The sequence below is a fragment of the Hyla sarda genome, chromosome 5, assembly GCF_029499605.1.
Source record: "Hyla sarda isolate aHylSar1 chromosome 5, aHylSar1.hap1, whole genome shotgun sequence".
NCBI lineage: Eukaryota > Metazoa > Chordata > Amphibia > Anura > Hylidae > Hyla > Hyla sarda.
Genome location: NC_079193.1, coordinates 228,663,008 through 228,677,565, shown reverse-complemented (window position 1 = coordinate 228,677,565; position 14,558 = coordinate 228,663,008). Strand labels below are relative to the sequence as shown.

General features: G+C 46.8%; 1 long non-coding RNA gene across 1 annotated transcript in view; it reads left to right on the top strand.

Moving 5' to 3' along the window:
* The first annotated feature begins 279 nt into the window (after nucleotides 1–279).
* LOC130272660 (uncharacterized) overlaps nucleotides 280–14,558 on the top strand; it is a 76,612-nt gene continuing 62,333 nt past the window's right edge. The window contains exon 1 of the long non-coding RNA XR_008843668.1: nucleotides 280–406. This is a non-coding gene — a long non-coding RNA (uncharacterized LOC130272660). The remainder of the gene's footprint in view (nucleotides 407–14,558) is intronic.

Below are 14,558 nucleotides of genomic sequence, written 5' to 3'. Positions count from 1 at the left end.
ACCCCCTTGGGTATGAGCAGGTATCGGGCACCGGCTTACCTCCGGCCAGCGGCGGGTGGGCCCGGAATGGACAGGACGTACTCATACGTCCTCGGTCCTTAAGGACTCGGATACGGGGGCGTAGGAGTACGTTAATTGTCCTCAAGGGGTTAATATAGGTTCGCCGCAATAAAAATCCGGATCGAAACAAACTTTTTCGGAAAATTTGGTGAATCGGCCAAATCGAATTTTTGAATAGTTCGCTCATCTCTAATGGTTACGTTTAGATTTTCACTTCCACAGGCTCGATGGTTATGCAAAGATATATCATGTATACAGCTACCATTGGTCATGTTGAGTTCAGTTGAGTATACAGGTAGTCAGTCTAGATTGCTTCAGAATCTGATTCTCAGAGCATTCGAGTAGTGTGAGTATTACTTTCTTACAGGGTATACTGAGATTAATTGGGAGTGTATCTGTTTAACACAAATTCCTTCTGTCATTGTTGCCACTTGTAGTATGTCAGGATGTTACTGTATGTTCATTTAAGCTTTCATGTCACCTACCTGCTCTGTTATATTTTGCCACATAGATTTTAGGCTATTTGAGGTGCAACAGGCGTTCACTTTAGAGAAGGTAGTCCGATTATACTGGTTCAACATAATGGCATACAGCACGTAAGGAGCAGGAATGGGTAAGGCTGGGTTCACACTACGATTTGAACTACGGTTCCCGTATAGGGCTGGGAGGAGGGGGGCGTGGCTTAACAGCGGCACCCGCACTCAGCCGTATTCGGGAACCGTATTTAATGCATGTCTATGAGCCGACCGGAGTGAACCGCAGCCTCCGGTCTGCTGCTTTTTCAGCCGTATGCGGTTTCCCGAACGCAGGCAAAAACGTGGTCAACTGCGTTTTTGCCTACGGTCGGGAAACCGCATACGGCCGAAAAAGCAGCCGACCGGAGGCTGCGGTTCACTCCGGTCGGCTCATAGACATGCATTAAATACGGTTCCCGAATACGGCTGTGTGCGGGCGCCGTGATTAAGCCCCGCCCCCCTCCTCCCAGCCGTATACGGGAGCCGTAGTTCAAATCGTAGTGTGAACCCAGCCTAAGTAAGTAGCTTGTCATTTATGAGGGTTACCACGTATGTACTTCGTACACAATATAAACCGTGGTCACTGCAAGTACTTATTCATGTTGTTACAATTAACATATTGTACTGTGTCACTGTCCACGTATGGTAGTCTTCAGTGGTCATATGATTACTCAAAGATACTCATGGTACAGATATTACATTTTCTGTGTATGTAATATACTGGCTTGATTTTTGCCCAGTTTATAAGCATACTTTCATTCGGCGGCTAGGGCACAATTCAAGCCGCTTATTGTATACCGTATTTATCGGGGTATACCACGCACCAGCCTATAACACGCACCCTCATTTTACCAAGGATATTTGGGTAAAGAAAGTTTTTTACCCAAATATCCTTGGTAAAATGAGGGTGCATGTGTGTGCATGCGTATACCCCGATACACTGTTTCTGACCCCGCAGAAGCCCCCAGGAAAGGCGGGGGGAGGGGGGGGGAGAGGCCGTCGCTGCCCGCTTCTCTCCCCCTGCCTTTCCTGGGGTCTAGAGCCCTGCTGCCGCCGCTTCTCTTCCGCTTGCTATCTGCACCGCTGCCCGTTCTCTCCCCCTGACTATCGGTGCTGGCGCCCCATTGCCGGCGCCGATAGCCAGGGGGAGAGAAGTGGCGCCGGCAATGGGGCAGCGGCGACGATAGCCAGGGGCAGAGAAGGGGCAGCGGCACCCATTGCCGGCGCCGCTGCCCCGTTGCCTCCCCCATCCCCGGTTGTATAATTACCTGTTGCCGGGGTCGGGTCCGCGCTGCTTCAGGCCTCCGGTGTGCGTCCCCTGCGTCGTTGCTATGCACTGCACGGCGCGGCGCAATGATGAGTGACGTCATTGCGTCTCGCAGTGCATAGCAGCGACGCAGGGGACGCACACCGGAGGCCAAAAGCAGCGCGGACCCGACCCCGGCAACAGGTAATTATACAACCGGGGATGGGGGAGGCAATGGGGCAGCGGCGCTGGCAATGGGTGCCACTGCCCCTTCTCTCCCCCTGTCTGTCGGCGCCCCATTGCACCGATAGCCAGGGGGAGAGAACGGGCAGCGGCACCGATAGCCAGGGGGAGAGAAGGGCCGGCAGCAGGGCTCTAGACCCCAGGACAGGCAGGGGCAGAGAAGCCGGCAGCGACGGCAGGTCTCGGCACCTACAAAGCCACTGCAGTTCATTGATTTAAAGCACCCGCTTTAAATCATTGAACTGCAGCGGCTTATCGGCGTATAACACGCAGATAGACTTTAGGCTAAAAATTTTAGCCTAAAAAGTTTGTGTTCTACGCCGATACATACGGTATATAAGGTAAGTCATCATGCTTGGTCAACCTCAGGTCATGATGTATGCTGCATTGTAGTCACTTGAGAAAGAAAATCTTACAGAAAATCTTCAGTAAAGTTTACGCAAGTTTTCAGTAAAGCTCTGGTTGTGGACAATACTTTATTCTGCATCTACCTTTTAAAAGGCTTTGTGGTGCCTTGGGGGGGGGTATTGCAGTTGGGGTGTTGCTGTGAGGTATATCACGATTATAATTAACTCTTGTCAGTCGTGACGCCAGGGTGTGGGTTAAATGCTGTATGGCTTGGCCTATCGCCACCCTTCCTAAGAGCGAAAGGTAGATACAGAATAAAGTATTGTCCACAACCAGAGCTTTGCTGAAAACTTGCGTAAACTTTACTGAAGATTTTCTGTAACATGCGAATACAGGAAATGTCTTTATAACAGAGTCTATATACAGCTCAGCTGAGATTGACATATGGTTGGGACTTTTGTAAGTTCTTTAGCTTAGTAGGATTTAGTATGCGCAGATCCGTTGGATTTAGGGTTATGTTTAGGTCCAGAGGTCTCGCTAGCATAAGCGGGGAAGTTTGTAAGAACTCACTGTTTAGGCCGAGGCCGGCAGGCTGTGGCCTAGTATTTGTCGTTGTAAGTTGCGCAGATCTTGACTCTCCAACAATCCGGAACCCAAGAGAGCGTCTATTGGCTGCAGCTCCCTTATATGGGCAGGGGCTGGCCGTTTTAGGATTGATCCACACCATCTGTCAATCAGCTTTACAAGGCATTGTGGGTATTACATCACCCATGAACCCCCAAAGGTCCTTTTACCTACCATAGAGACTAAACCACAGTCACATGACCCGCAGGCCCTGCGACACTATGCAAGGTAAGTATACACTTTCTATACAGTACTTACATTTATTTTAGAAATATATTAACTATATGAGGGGTGACTAGGGGATGACTAAAGAAGTGGAACCCCACAGTTACTAGGAACTCTGACTTTGGGGACCCCTAACCAAGGTACGGTATGCAATACGGTACCGGGACACCACATAAATATATATATATATATATATATATATATATATATATATATATATATTCCCCATAATACATAAGTCTATATGCATTAATGGTGTAGTCTCATCAGGGCAACCCCGATCCATACGTATATTAAGGCATATGGACATGATACAGTAGATTTCCATGCTCAGACCCCCTTTTGTTAACCAGCAGCGAGCCTCTGCAAACAGACGCTCTTGCTATCTATGTTTTATGTGGTTGGTCAATCAGTAGAAAATCGACTTTTTTATGCTATAAAATCCCTATATGGTCAGCAAGAGCTTCCACTAGTGATAAAAACTGAGCACTGCGGGTTTATGAAGCAGAAGTTTGGCAGAACTAAATATAAAAAAGGTTGTCATACTGAAAACATCCCTTCTAATTCAAAGCTTTAAAAAAAAAAAAATTGTCTAATAAATGTTATAATAGTAGTAATGCTGTCTGCAGTTAATAAAATTGAAATAGAGGATATTTTTGTAATCTGAATGTTTAATTCTAATTCTGTACAGTACTTGCTATTTCTAATGTATTGATAATTAACATAGGGATCACCTAACTGTATAATACTATCAGTTGCCCTTGTGATCCTTTGGTGGCTGCATGGTCAGCCATTTGTTTTTGTTTTTTGTTTTTTTTTCACAGCTCAATAAATTTAATTGTGTAGAATAAATGAACACATTTTTACAAGAGACCAAAATTACCCAACCCCAGAACTGGCTCAATAAAACATAAGTACTGAAAGAGGGGTTTAAAAACAAAATTAGAAACACCTACATGTGCACAGCAAGTGCACGCAAATAACCCCAATTACAATCAGAAAATGAAATAAATAAGTAAAATCATGTGAGAGAATAAATATATATTTTTATGTTAGTTTTATATAAGTATATATATATATATATATATATATATATATATATATATATATACTGTCCTTGTGTAATATACTGATGTAATGACTAACTAATAAAAATATATATTTATTCGCTCACATGATTTTACTTCTTTTCCTGATTGTATATGGGGTTATTTGCATGCACGTCCACTATATATATTGTGAGAAGGTGAAAGGGGCCATCATGGACAGTCGGTATGTGTCACTGAGGTTCCTGGCCTCGGTGGAGTAAGAGCCGTTAATTTTCCAGTCTCAGCACTGCAGATTGCAGACTGACACTGTAGTTGTAGTTTAGCAGCAAAGCTAACCCGGGACGGCTCTTACTGGGGATGGCAAAGTGTTGGGTGGGGGCCATTCCCCACAATCCAGGTCACCTTTTGTTGACATTAAATGCAGCTTGCTTCACCAGCTGGGGGGGATTGCATGTTTGTAGATTACTCTGTGTGAGCAGTGAGCTGAAGTCCTCCATGCTCTGGCTCTAGTCTGAAAGTTGGTGAGCAACCTGCCTGGAGGCCTGGAAAAGACTAGTGTTGCTCGCGAATATTCGCAATATCGCATATTCGCGAATTCGTGAATATTCGCGAATATAGCACTATATATTCGTAATTACAAATATTCGTTTTTTTTGTTTTTTCTTCACAGTACACATCACAGTGATCACCCCTCTCTGCTTTCAGCTTGTGGGGTGTAAAGAAGGCTCTAATACTACTGTGCGAGACTTGTGTCCGAATTTTCGCATATGCGAAAATTTGCATATGTTGATTTTCGCATATGCGAATTTACAGGGAACAGGAGGGGAGTCCAGACAATAGCCAAGTTAATATAGCCACAAAAAAGGTCTGTATACATAAAATCGGATCACTGCTGTATGAAAGGAAGCGAAAATAAAGTGCAGGACGTAGTGTAAAAGAGGGGAAGTATCAATATAGACTAATGTGTAATTAACCAACACGTGCAAAAATCACTCAAATGAATGAAAGTAAAGTGCTACGTGCAAAACAAGCTTCCATTAATGCAATAAATGAGAACAACCAAGTGTCAGTGCAAGAAAAAAGGCTAGCAGCAGTGAAACTAGTGGGGGCAATAAATGCTAGGCAGGACTCCACACCTCCGCTCTGTTCCTCCAACGCGTTTCCCTAAGGGCTTTATCAAGGAGTGACTTTTCTTTTGAGCCTTAAGATGCAGCAGCATCGCCATCATCAAAGCTGATCAGTACTGCAGGCCTACGTCTTTTACATTTTCCAGGTGTTTTGGCCCTACCTTGGCTATGGTCTTTGCTGACCACTGCCCTTCTGCTCTGAACATGTAACCTCCTACTAATTGTTCCCACCACTCCTCTCTGTATGAACTTCTGATGTTTGGTCATCCCCACTAAGCTCCCTATGCTCCCCTAATCATATCCACCATGACTCATTACAGTATCCCCACCACCCCTACCACCACCAGTCCTGCTGGTACTATGCTCGGCCACTGCTTCTACTTCTATGCAACATACTCCAAAGGTTGACTGACCTCACACAACTCCTCATGGCTTATGCTTTCCATCTGCTTATCACTATGGGGGAAAGCTAAGACAGTCATCATGGAACAGGCAGTCTAGAAACAACATTTCCACCACGCCATGTAACTGTGGATGATGAGGAATCCACTGACACCTGGCTCAATGTCTTATGGTCAGACTATTCTTTCTCCTCCTGAGAAGACCTCAATTGAGTCAACCATTTCACAAGGTCCATACTACACTCTGAAACCCCACAACCCATGGAAGACAGTGAGAAATTTTGCCTGCTGGCGCATCTGCTACTATTACCAACAAGTGTCTGGTTGCTGCTGCTACCTGTACTGGTGCTGGTACTGCCATTAACATTCTTACTGGCAGAGGACATGGCAGGGGTGTTCTGTCCTTTACCCTGTCCAACAATTTCTTTACCAAATATTTTATTTGAAAAGATGTGCAAGTTATTTTAATGTTTTTAGAGTGATTTGTCACTCACCTTTTATTCAACTTTTCAAATAGTCAACTTTTATTCTCAACACTAGAAATGTGTATTTATGGTAAACCCAGCTACAAATGCTATGTTTTTTAATTAACTCAGAAAATACTCATAACTTAGCGTTTGATGGCTTTTCCATGTTCAATGCTTTTGAAGGTGTTATCCACCATAAGGTGATTTTGGTACATACCTGCCAGACAGTAATGAGCCTGCTTAGGAAGGATCTGTGCTTGTCTTAGGGCTTAATGGCTATGTTGTGAGATAACCATAATGCTGTGGCTATCTTTTTGTGAACTAGGCATTTCCTGTTGGAGTTTGTTCTCTCAAACTACACATCCCATAGTTCCTTGTTTGTAAGTGTGAGGTCACTTTCTTCCCTCCCACAGATCAGCCACCCCACCAATTGACACCTAAATGGGCTGCATTCCATGCAAAAGACCAGTGTTTTCTAACCAGAGTGCCTCCAGCTGTTGCAAAAATACAATTAGTTGCAGAATAATTTCTCTCCCACTCAGCAGTTGCCCCACCCTTTGAAGCAGGACAGGCTCCCTTTGCACAACTGACTATTGATGTCATGTCATGTTAAGTTGTTAAAAATTAATATTGGGGCGAATATCACATAAGGTACAGACACTATATTATGAACTACATTAACTTTACAGCTCCTGTAGCATAGTCAAATAAATGCAAGGCTATGTTCAAACCAGGTAGAAATACTATATGTTCAGTTTAATTACAGTAAACCTGCCAGGCTGGGGGTGGCCATGCCCCTCCCACAGTCTTAGCAGACTAAGTCCCCCCCCCCCCCTCTCTTTACAAAAAAATGAGGGATTTGCAAAAATGTTGAAATACTTTTGTATGTTTTTTAGTATACAAGCCTTAAAATTGGTTTATATGCCCAACACATTTTTGCCCATCACAAATTTTCAATGATATTTTAATATTTGAAATGTATTGAATGATTCCTTGTAAAATATCAATGTATGTTTTGGCCTGTACTGATAATAAATTTACCGATCATTAGACACTTAACAAGACTGTTTGAGTTAGAATTTCTATATCCCATTGAAGAGAAACCTAAAATAAATGGGACTGAACAGTTAGGTAACAGGCACACTGAATAGTATTTTCTGTACCTTCTTTTGACAAATGTACACATATGACTCGTTATTATACCATTTAATTTATGCCAGATTGTGCATACCATTAAATATTCCCTCTAATATTATTTCCTTCTAGTCTTACATACAAAAGGTGAAAGCAATGATTTAACACGCCAGGTGCCTGAGCACAATAGACTAGTGAGCCATCTGTTTGTTTAGTCACAAGCTTTTAACACTTAAGTACGTTATGCAAACAACAAAAGATGTGTGTTTTGTAGATTATTTACAAGTATACCTTGGTAATCCTTAAAAGTATAAAGAGCTGAAGAGGAATCTGTCATTCTTTTTTTGTTTTTATAATTCCTCTCATGCTTTGAAGATGTAGAGATATTTAGGTGAACGATCAATGATTTTATACTTTTAGATTTTATTTATCTGTAACTTATGTGCAACATTTCATCTTAGATCATTGGAGCCTCAAACCTCCTCTGAGTTGAGCCCTGTTGCACACACAAATTTTCTCCTGAATATTGGAGTTCTGTGGACATTTTTGGAGATAAACACCCAGTGTTTGGTGCATATGGGGGGAGATTCATCAAAACTTGTGTAGAGCAAAAGTTGACCAGTTGCCCAGAGCAACCAATCAGATCACTTATTTCACTTTTGAAAAGGCCTATGAAAAATAAAAGAAGCAATCTGATTGGTTGCTATGTCCAACTGGTCAACTTTTCCTCAGCACAGGTCTTGATGAATCTCCCCATGAAGTCTATGTTGATCTAAAGTTGCCTTACTAGTTACACAGTTCATAAGATTGAAAAAAAGACAAACATCATCCAAGCTTAATCTATATTTCCCTTTTGTTTAAATCAAGAGGAAGGCAAAAATACCCTATGAGCCTGATGCTAATTGCTCCATACCAGGTGGGAAAAAACAAAATTCCCAACCCCAATATCGGAATAATTCCCTGGATAAATGTTCTGTCCCCATAAATTTACCATGATCACTTCCTCTGGCAAAGAGTTTTATCATCTCACTGCTCTTTGTTTTAAAAATGTTATTTTTTTTAAATGTTCTCCTCAGGGGATCAGCACTCCTGCCACCCCAAAAAAAAAAAAACAATGATTTTGCCAGGGTGACCTATGCCTAGTTGCCACTTTAGGGCAAGTGTAGTATAACATGGTGGCCATTCTGATGAATTCCCATCTTTATATTGCAAAGACAGCTAAGTTCACTAGAAACCACTGACACAGATCAATGGTTGTCTTCATGGCCCCATTTTAAACCATCCCATATTGTTATAGGCATGCCCCAAAAATAAGAGGTCTTCAGTGATCATCTGCAATCTGAAAGATATCCAGCACCAGCAGTAAGACTTCAGTACCCCTACAGGGACTTCAGAGTGGACATTGCATTACACAGTGCCCAATCAAATGGGCTGTCTGGGTTTTATACAGACATGTGTTACGCCGAGCGCTCCGGGTCCCCGCTCCTCCCCGGAGCGCTCGCTACACTCTCCTCACTGCAGCGCTCCGGTCAGATCCACTGACCCGGGGCGCTGCGATACTGCCTCCGCCCACTCGCGATGCGCACCCCGGCTCCCGTACCTGACTCGCTCTCCGTCGGTCCTGTCCCGGCGCGCGCGGCCCCGCTCCTTAGGGCGCGCGCGCGCCGGGTCTTTGCGATTTAAAGGGCCACTGCGCCGCTGATTGGCGCAGTGGTTCCAATTAGTCTGATCACCTGTGCACTTCCCTATATCACCTCACTTCCCTTGCACTTCCTTGCCGGATCTTGTTGCCATTGTGCCAGTGAAAGCGTTTCCTTGTGTGTTCCTAGCCTGTGTTCCAGACCTCCTGCCGTTGCCCCTGACTACGATCCTTGCTGCCTGCCCCGACCTTCTGCTACGTCCGACCTTGCTTCTGTCTACTCCCTTGTACCGCGCCTATCTTCAGCAGCCAGAGAGGTGAGCCGTTGCTAGTGGATACGACCTGGTCACTACCGCCGCAGCAAGACCATCCCGCTTTGCGGCGGGCTCTGGTGAAAACCAGTAGTGACTTAGAACCGATCCACTAGCACGGTCCACGCCAATCCCTCTCCGGCACAGAGGATCCACTACCTGCCAGCCGGCATCGTGACAGTAGATCCGGCCATGGATCCCGCTGAAGTTCCTCTGCCAGTTGTCGCTGACCTCACCACGGTGGTCGCCCAGCAGTCACAACAGATAGCGCAACAAGGCCAACAGCTGTCTCAACTGACCGTTATGCTACAGCAGTTACTACCACAGCTTCAGCAGTCATCTCCTCCGCCAGCTCCTGCACCTCCTCCGCAGCGAGGGGCCGCTCCTGGTCTACGCCTATCCTTGCCGGATAAATTTGATGGGGACTCTAAGTTTTGCCGTGGCTTTCTTTCCCAATGTTCCCTGCATCTGGAGATGATGTCGGACCAGTTTCCCACTGAAAGGTCTAAGGTGGCTTTCGTAGTCAGCCTTCTGTCTGGAAAAGCCCTGTCTTGGGCCACACCGCTCTGGGACCGCAATGACCCCGTCACTGCCTCTGTACACTCCTTCTTCTCGGAAATCCGAAGTGTCTTTGAGGAACCTGCCCGAGCCTCTTCTGCTGAGACTGCCCTGTTGAACCTGGTCCAGGGTAATTCTTCCGTTGGCGAGTATGCCGTACAATTCCGTACTCTTGCTTCAGAATTATCCTGGAATAATGAGGCCCTCTGCGCGACCTTTAAAAAAGGCCTATCCAGCAACATTAAAGATGTTCTGGCCGCACGAGAAATCCCTGCTAATCTACATGAACTCATTCACCTAGCCACTCGCATTGACATGCGTTTTTCCGAAAGGCGTCAGGAGCTCCGCCAAGATATGGACTCTGTTCGCACGAGGCGTTTCTTCTCTTCGGCTCCTCTCTCCTCTGGTCCCCTGCAATCCGTTCCTGTGCCTCCCGCCGTGGAGGCTATGCAGGTCGACCGGTCTCGCCTGACACCTCAAGAGAGGACACGACGCCGCATGGAGAACCTCTGCCTGTACTGTGCTAGTACCGAACACTTCCTGAGGGATTGTCCTATCCGTCCTCCCCGCCTGGAAAGACGTACGCTGACTCCGCACAAAGGTGAGACAGTCCTTGATGTCTACTCTGCTTCTCCACGTCTTACTGTGCCTGTGCGGATGTCTGCCTCTGCCTTCTCCTTCTCTACTATGGCCTTCTTGGACTCTGGATCTGCAGGAAATTTTATTTTGGCCTCTCTCGTCAACAGGTTCAACATCCCAGTGACCAGTCTCGCCAGACCCCTTTACATCAATTGTGTAAACAATGAAAGATTGGACTGTACCATACGTTTCCGCACGGAGCCCCTTCTAATGAGCATCGGATCTCATCACGAGAGGATTGAATTTTTGGTCCTCCCCAATTGCACTTCTGAAATTCTCCTTGGACTTCCCTGGCTTCAACTTCATTCCCCAACCCTGGATTGGTCCACTGGGGAGATCAAGAGTTGGGGGCCCTCTTGTTCCAAGGACTGTCTAAAACCGGTTCCCAGTAACCCTTGCCGTGACTCTGTGGTTCCTCCAGTAACCGGTCTCCCTAAGGCCTATATGGACTTTGCGGATGTTTTTTGCAAAAAACAAGCTGAGACTCTACCTCCTCACAGGCCTTATGATTGTCCTATCGACCTCCTCCCGGGCACTACTCCACCCCGGGGCAGAATTTATCCTCTGTCCGCCCCAGAGACTCTTGCCATGTCTGAATACGTCCAGGAAAATTTGAAAAAGGGCTTTATCCGTAAATCCTCCTCTCCTGCCGGAGCCGGATTTTTCTTTGTGTCCAAAAAAGATGGCTCCCTACGTCCTTGCATTGACTACCGCGGTCTTAATAAAATCACGGTTAAGAACCGCTACCCCCTACCCCTCATCTCTGAACTCTTTGATCGCCTCCAAGGTGCCCACATCTTTACTAAACTGGACTTAAGAGGTGCTTATAATCTCATCCGCATCAGAGAGGGGGATGAATGGAAAACGGCATTTAACACCAGAGATGGACACTTTGAGTATCTGGTCATGCCCTTTGGCCTGTGCAACGCCCCTGCCGTCTTCCAAGACTTTGTTAATGAAATTTTTCGTGATCTTTTATACTCCTGTGTTGTTGTATATCTGGACGATATCCTGATTTTTTCTGCCAATCTAGAAGAACACCGCCAGCATGTCCGCATGGTTCTTCAGAGACTTCGTGACAATCAACTCTATGCCAAAATTGAGAAATGTCTGTTTGAATGCCAATCTCTTCCTTTTCTAGGATACTTGGTCTCTGGCCAGGGACTACAAATGGATCCAGACAAACTCTCGGCCGTCTTAGATTGGCCACGCCCCTCCGGACTCCGTGCTATCCAACGCTTTTTGGGGTTCGCCAATTATTACAGGCAATTTATTCCACATTTTTCTACCGTTGTGGCCCCTATCGTGGCTTTAACCAAAAAAAATGCCGATCCCAAGTCTTGGCCTCCTCAAGCGGAAGACGCCTTTAAACGACTCAAGTCTGCCTTTTCTTCGGCTCCCGTGCTCTCCAGACCTGACCCTTCCAAACCCTTCCTATTGGAGGTTGATGCCTCCTCAGTGGGAGCTGGAGCTGTTCTTCTACAAAAAAATTCTTCCGGGCATGCTGTCACTTGTGGTTTTTTTTCTAGGACCTTCTCTCCGGCGGAGAGGAACTACTCCATCGGGGATCGAGAGCTTCTAGCCATCAAATTAGCACTTGAGGAATGGAGGCATCTACTGGAGGGATCAAGATTTCCAGTTATTATTTACACCGATCACAAGAACCTCTCCTACCTCCAGTCTGCCCAACGGCTGAATCCTCGCCAGGCCCGGTGGTCTCTGTTCTTTGCCCGATTTAATTTTGAAATTCACTTTCGGCCTGCCGATAAGAACATTAGGGCCGATGCTCTCTCTCGTTCCTCGGATGCTTCGGAAGTTGAACTCTCTCCGCAACACATCATTCCTCCTGACTGTCTGATTTCCACTTCTCCAGCCTCCATCAGGCAAACTCCTCCAGGAAAGACCTTTGTTTCTCCACGCCAACGCCTCGGAATCCTCAAATGGGGTCACTCCTCCCATCTCGCAGGTCATGTGGGCATCAAGAAATCTGTGCAACTCATCTCCCGCTTCTATTGGTGGCCGACTCTGGAGACGGATGTTGTGGACTTTGTGCGAGCCTGCACTATCTGTGCCCGGGATAAGACTCCTCGCCAGAAGCCCGCTGGTTTTCTTCATCCCCTGCCTGTCCCCGAACAGCCTTGGTCTCTGATTGGTATGGATTTTATTACTGATTTACCCCCTTCCCGTGGCAACACTGTTATTTGGGTGGTCGTTGATCGATTCTCCAAAATGGCACATTTCATCCCTCTTCCTGGTCTTCCTTCAGCGCCTCAGTTGGCTAAACAATTTTTTGTACACATTTTTCGTCTTCACGGGTTGCCTACGCAGATCGTCTCGGATAGAGGCGTCCAATTCGTGTCTAAATTCTGGAGGGCTCTCTGTAAACAACTCAAGATTAAATTAAATTTTTCTTCTGCATATCATCCCCAATCCAATGGACAAGTAGAAAGAATTAACCAGGTCTTGGGTGATTATTTACGACATTTTGTTTCCTCCCGCCAGGATGACTGGGCAGATCTCCTTCCATGGGCCGAATTCTCGTATAACTTCAGAGTCTCTGAATCTTCCTCCAAATCCCCATTTTTCGTGGTGTACGGCCGTCACCCTCTTCCCCCCCTCCCTACCCCCTTGCCCTCTGGTCTGCCCGCTGTGGATGAAATTTCTCGTGACCTTTCCATCATATGGAGAGAGACCCAAAATTCTCTCTTACAGGCTTCATCACGCATGAAGAAGTTCGCGGATAAGAAAAGAAGAGCTCCTCCCATTTTTTCCCCTGGAGACAAGGTATGGCTCTCCGCTAAATATGTCCGCTTCCGTGTCCCTAGCTACAAGTTGGGACCACGCTATCTTGGTCCTTTCAAAATTTTGTGCCAGATTAATCCTGTCTCTTACAAACTTCTTCTTCCTCCTTCTCTTCGTATTCCTAATGCCTTTCACGTTTCTCTTCTTAAACCACTCATCATCAACCGTTTCTCTCCCAAATCTGTTCCTCCCACTCCTGTTTCCGGCTCCTCGGACATCTTCTCCGTCAAAGAGATTCTGGCATCAAAAAAGGTCAGAGGGAAAACCTTTTTTTTAGTGGATTGGGAGGGTTGTGGTCCAGAAGAGAGATCCTGGGAACCTGAGGACAATATCCTAGACAAAAGTCTGCTCCTCAGGTTCTCAGGTTCTAAGAAGAGGGGGAGACCCAAGGGGGGGGGTACTGTTACGCCGAGCGCTCCGGGTCCCCGCTCCTCCCCGGAGCGCTCGCTACACTCTCCTCACTGCAGCGCTCCGGTCAGATCCACTGACCCGGGGCGCTGCGATACTGCCTCCAGCCGGGATGCGATTCGCGATGCGGGTAGCGCCCGCTCGCGATGCGCACCCCGGCTCCCGTACCTGACTCGCTCTCCGTCGGTCCTGTCCCGGCGCGCGCGGCCCCGCTCCTTAGGGCGCGCGCGCGCCGGGTCTTTGCGATTTAAAGGGCCACTGCGCCGCTGATTGGCGCAGTGGTTCCAATTAGTCTGATCACCTGTGCACTTCCCTATATCACCTCACTTCCCTTGCACTTCCTTGCCGGATCTTGTTGCCATTGTGCCAGTGAAAGCGTTTCCTTGTGTGTTCCTAGCCTGTGTTCCAGACCTCCTGCCGTTGCCCCTGACTACGATCCTTGCTGCCTGCCCCGACCTTCTGCTACGTCCGACCTTGCTTCTGTCTACTCCCTTGTACCGCGCCTATCTTCAGCAGCCAGAGAGGTGAGCCGTTGCTAGTGGATACGACCTGGTCACTACCGCCGCAGCAAGACCATCCCGCTTTGCGGCGGGCTCTGGTGAAAACCAGTAGTGACTTAGAACCGATCCACTAGCACGGTCCACGCCAATCCCTCTCCGGCACAGAGGATCCACTACCTGCCAGCCGGCATCGTGACAACATGTAGCATCCTCTAAAAACAAATTCACTCATTGTAGCTGTTTTCCAAATTGGCACATTGAT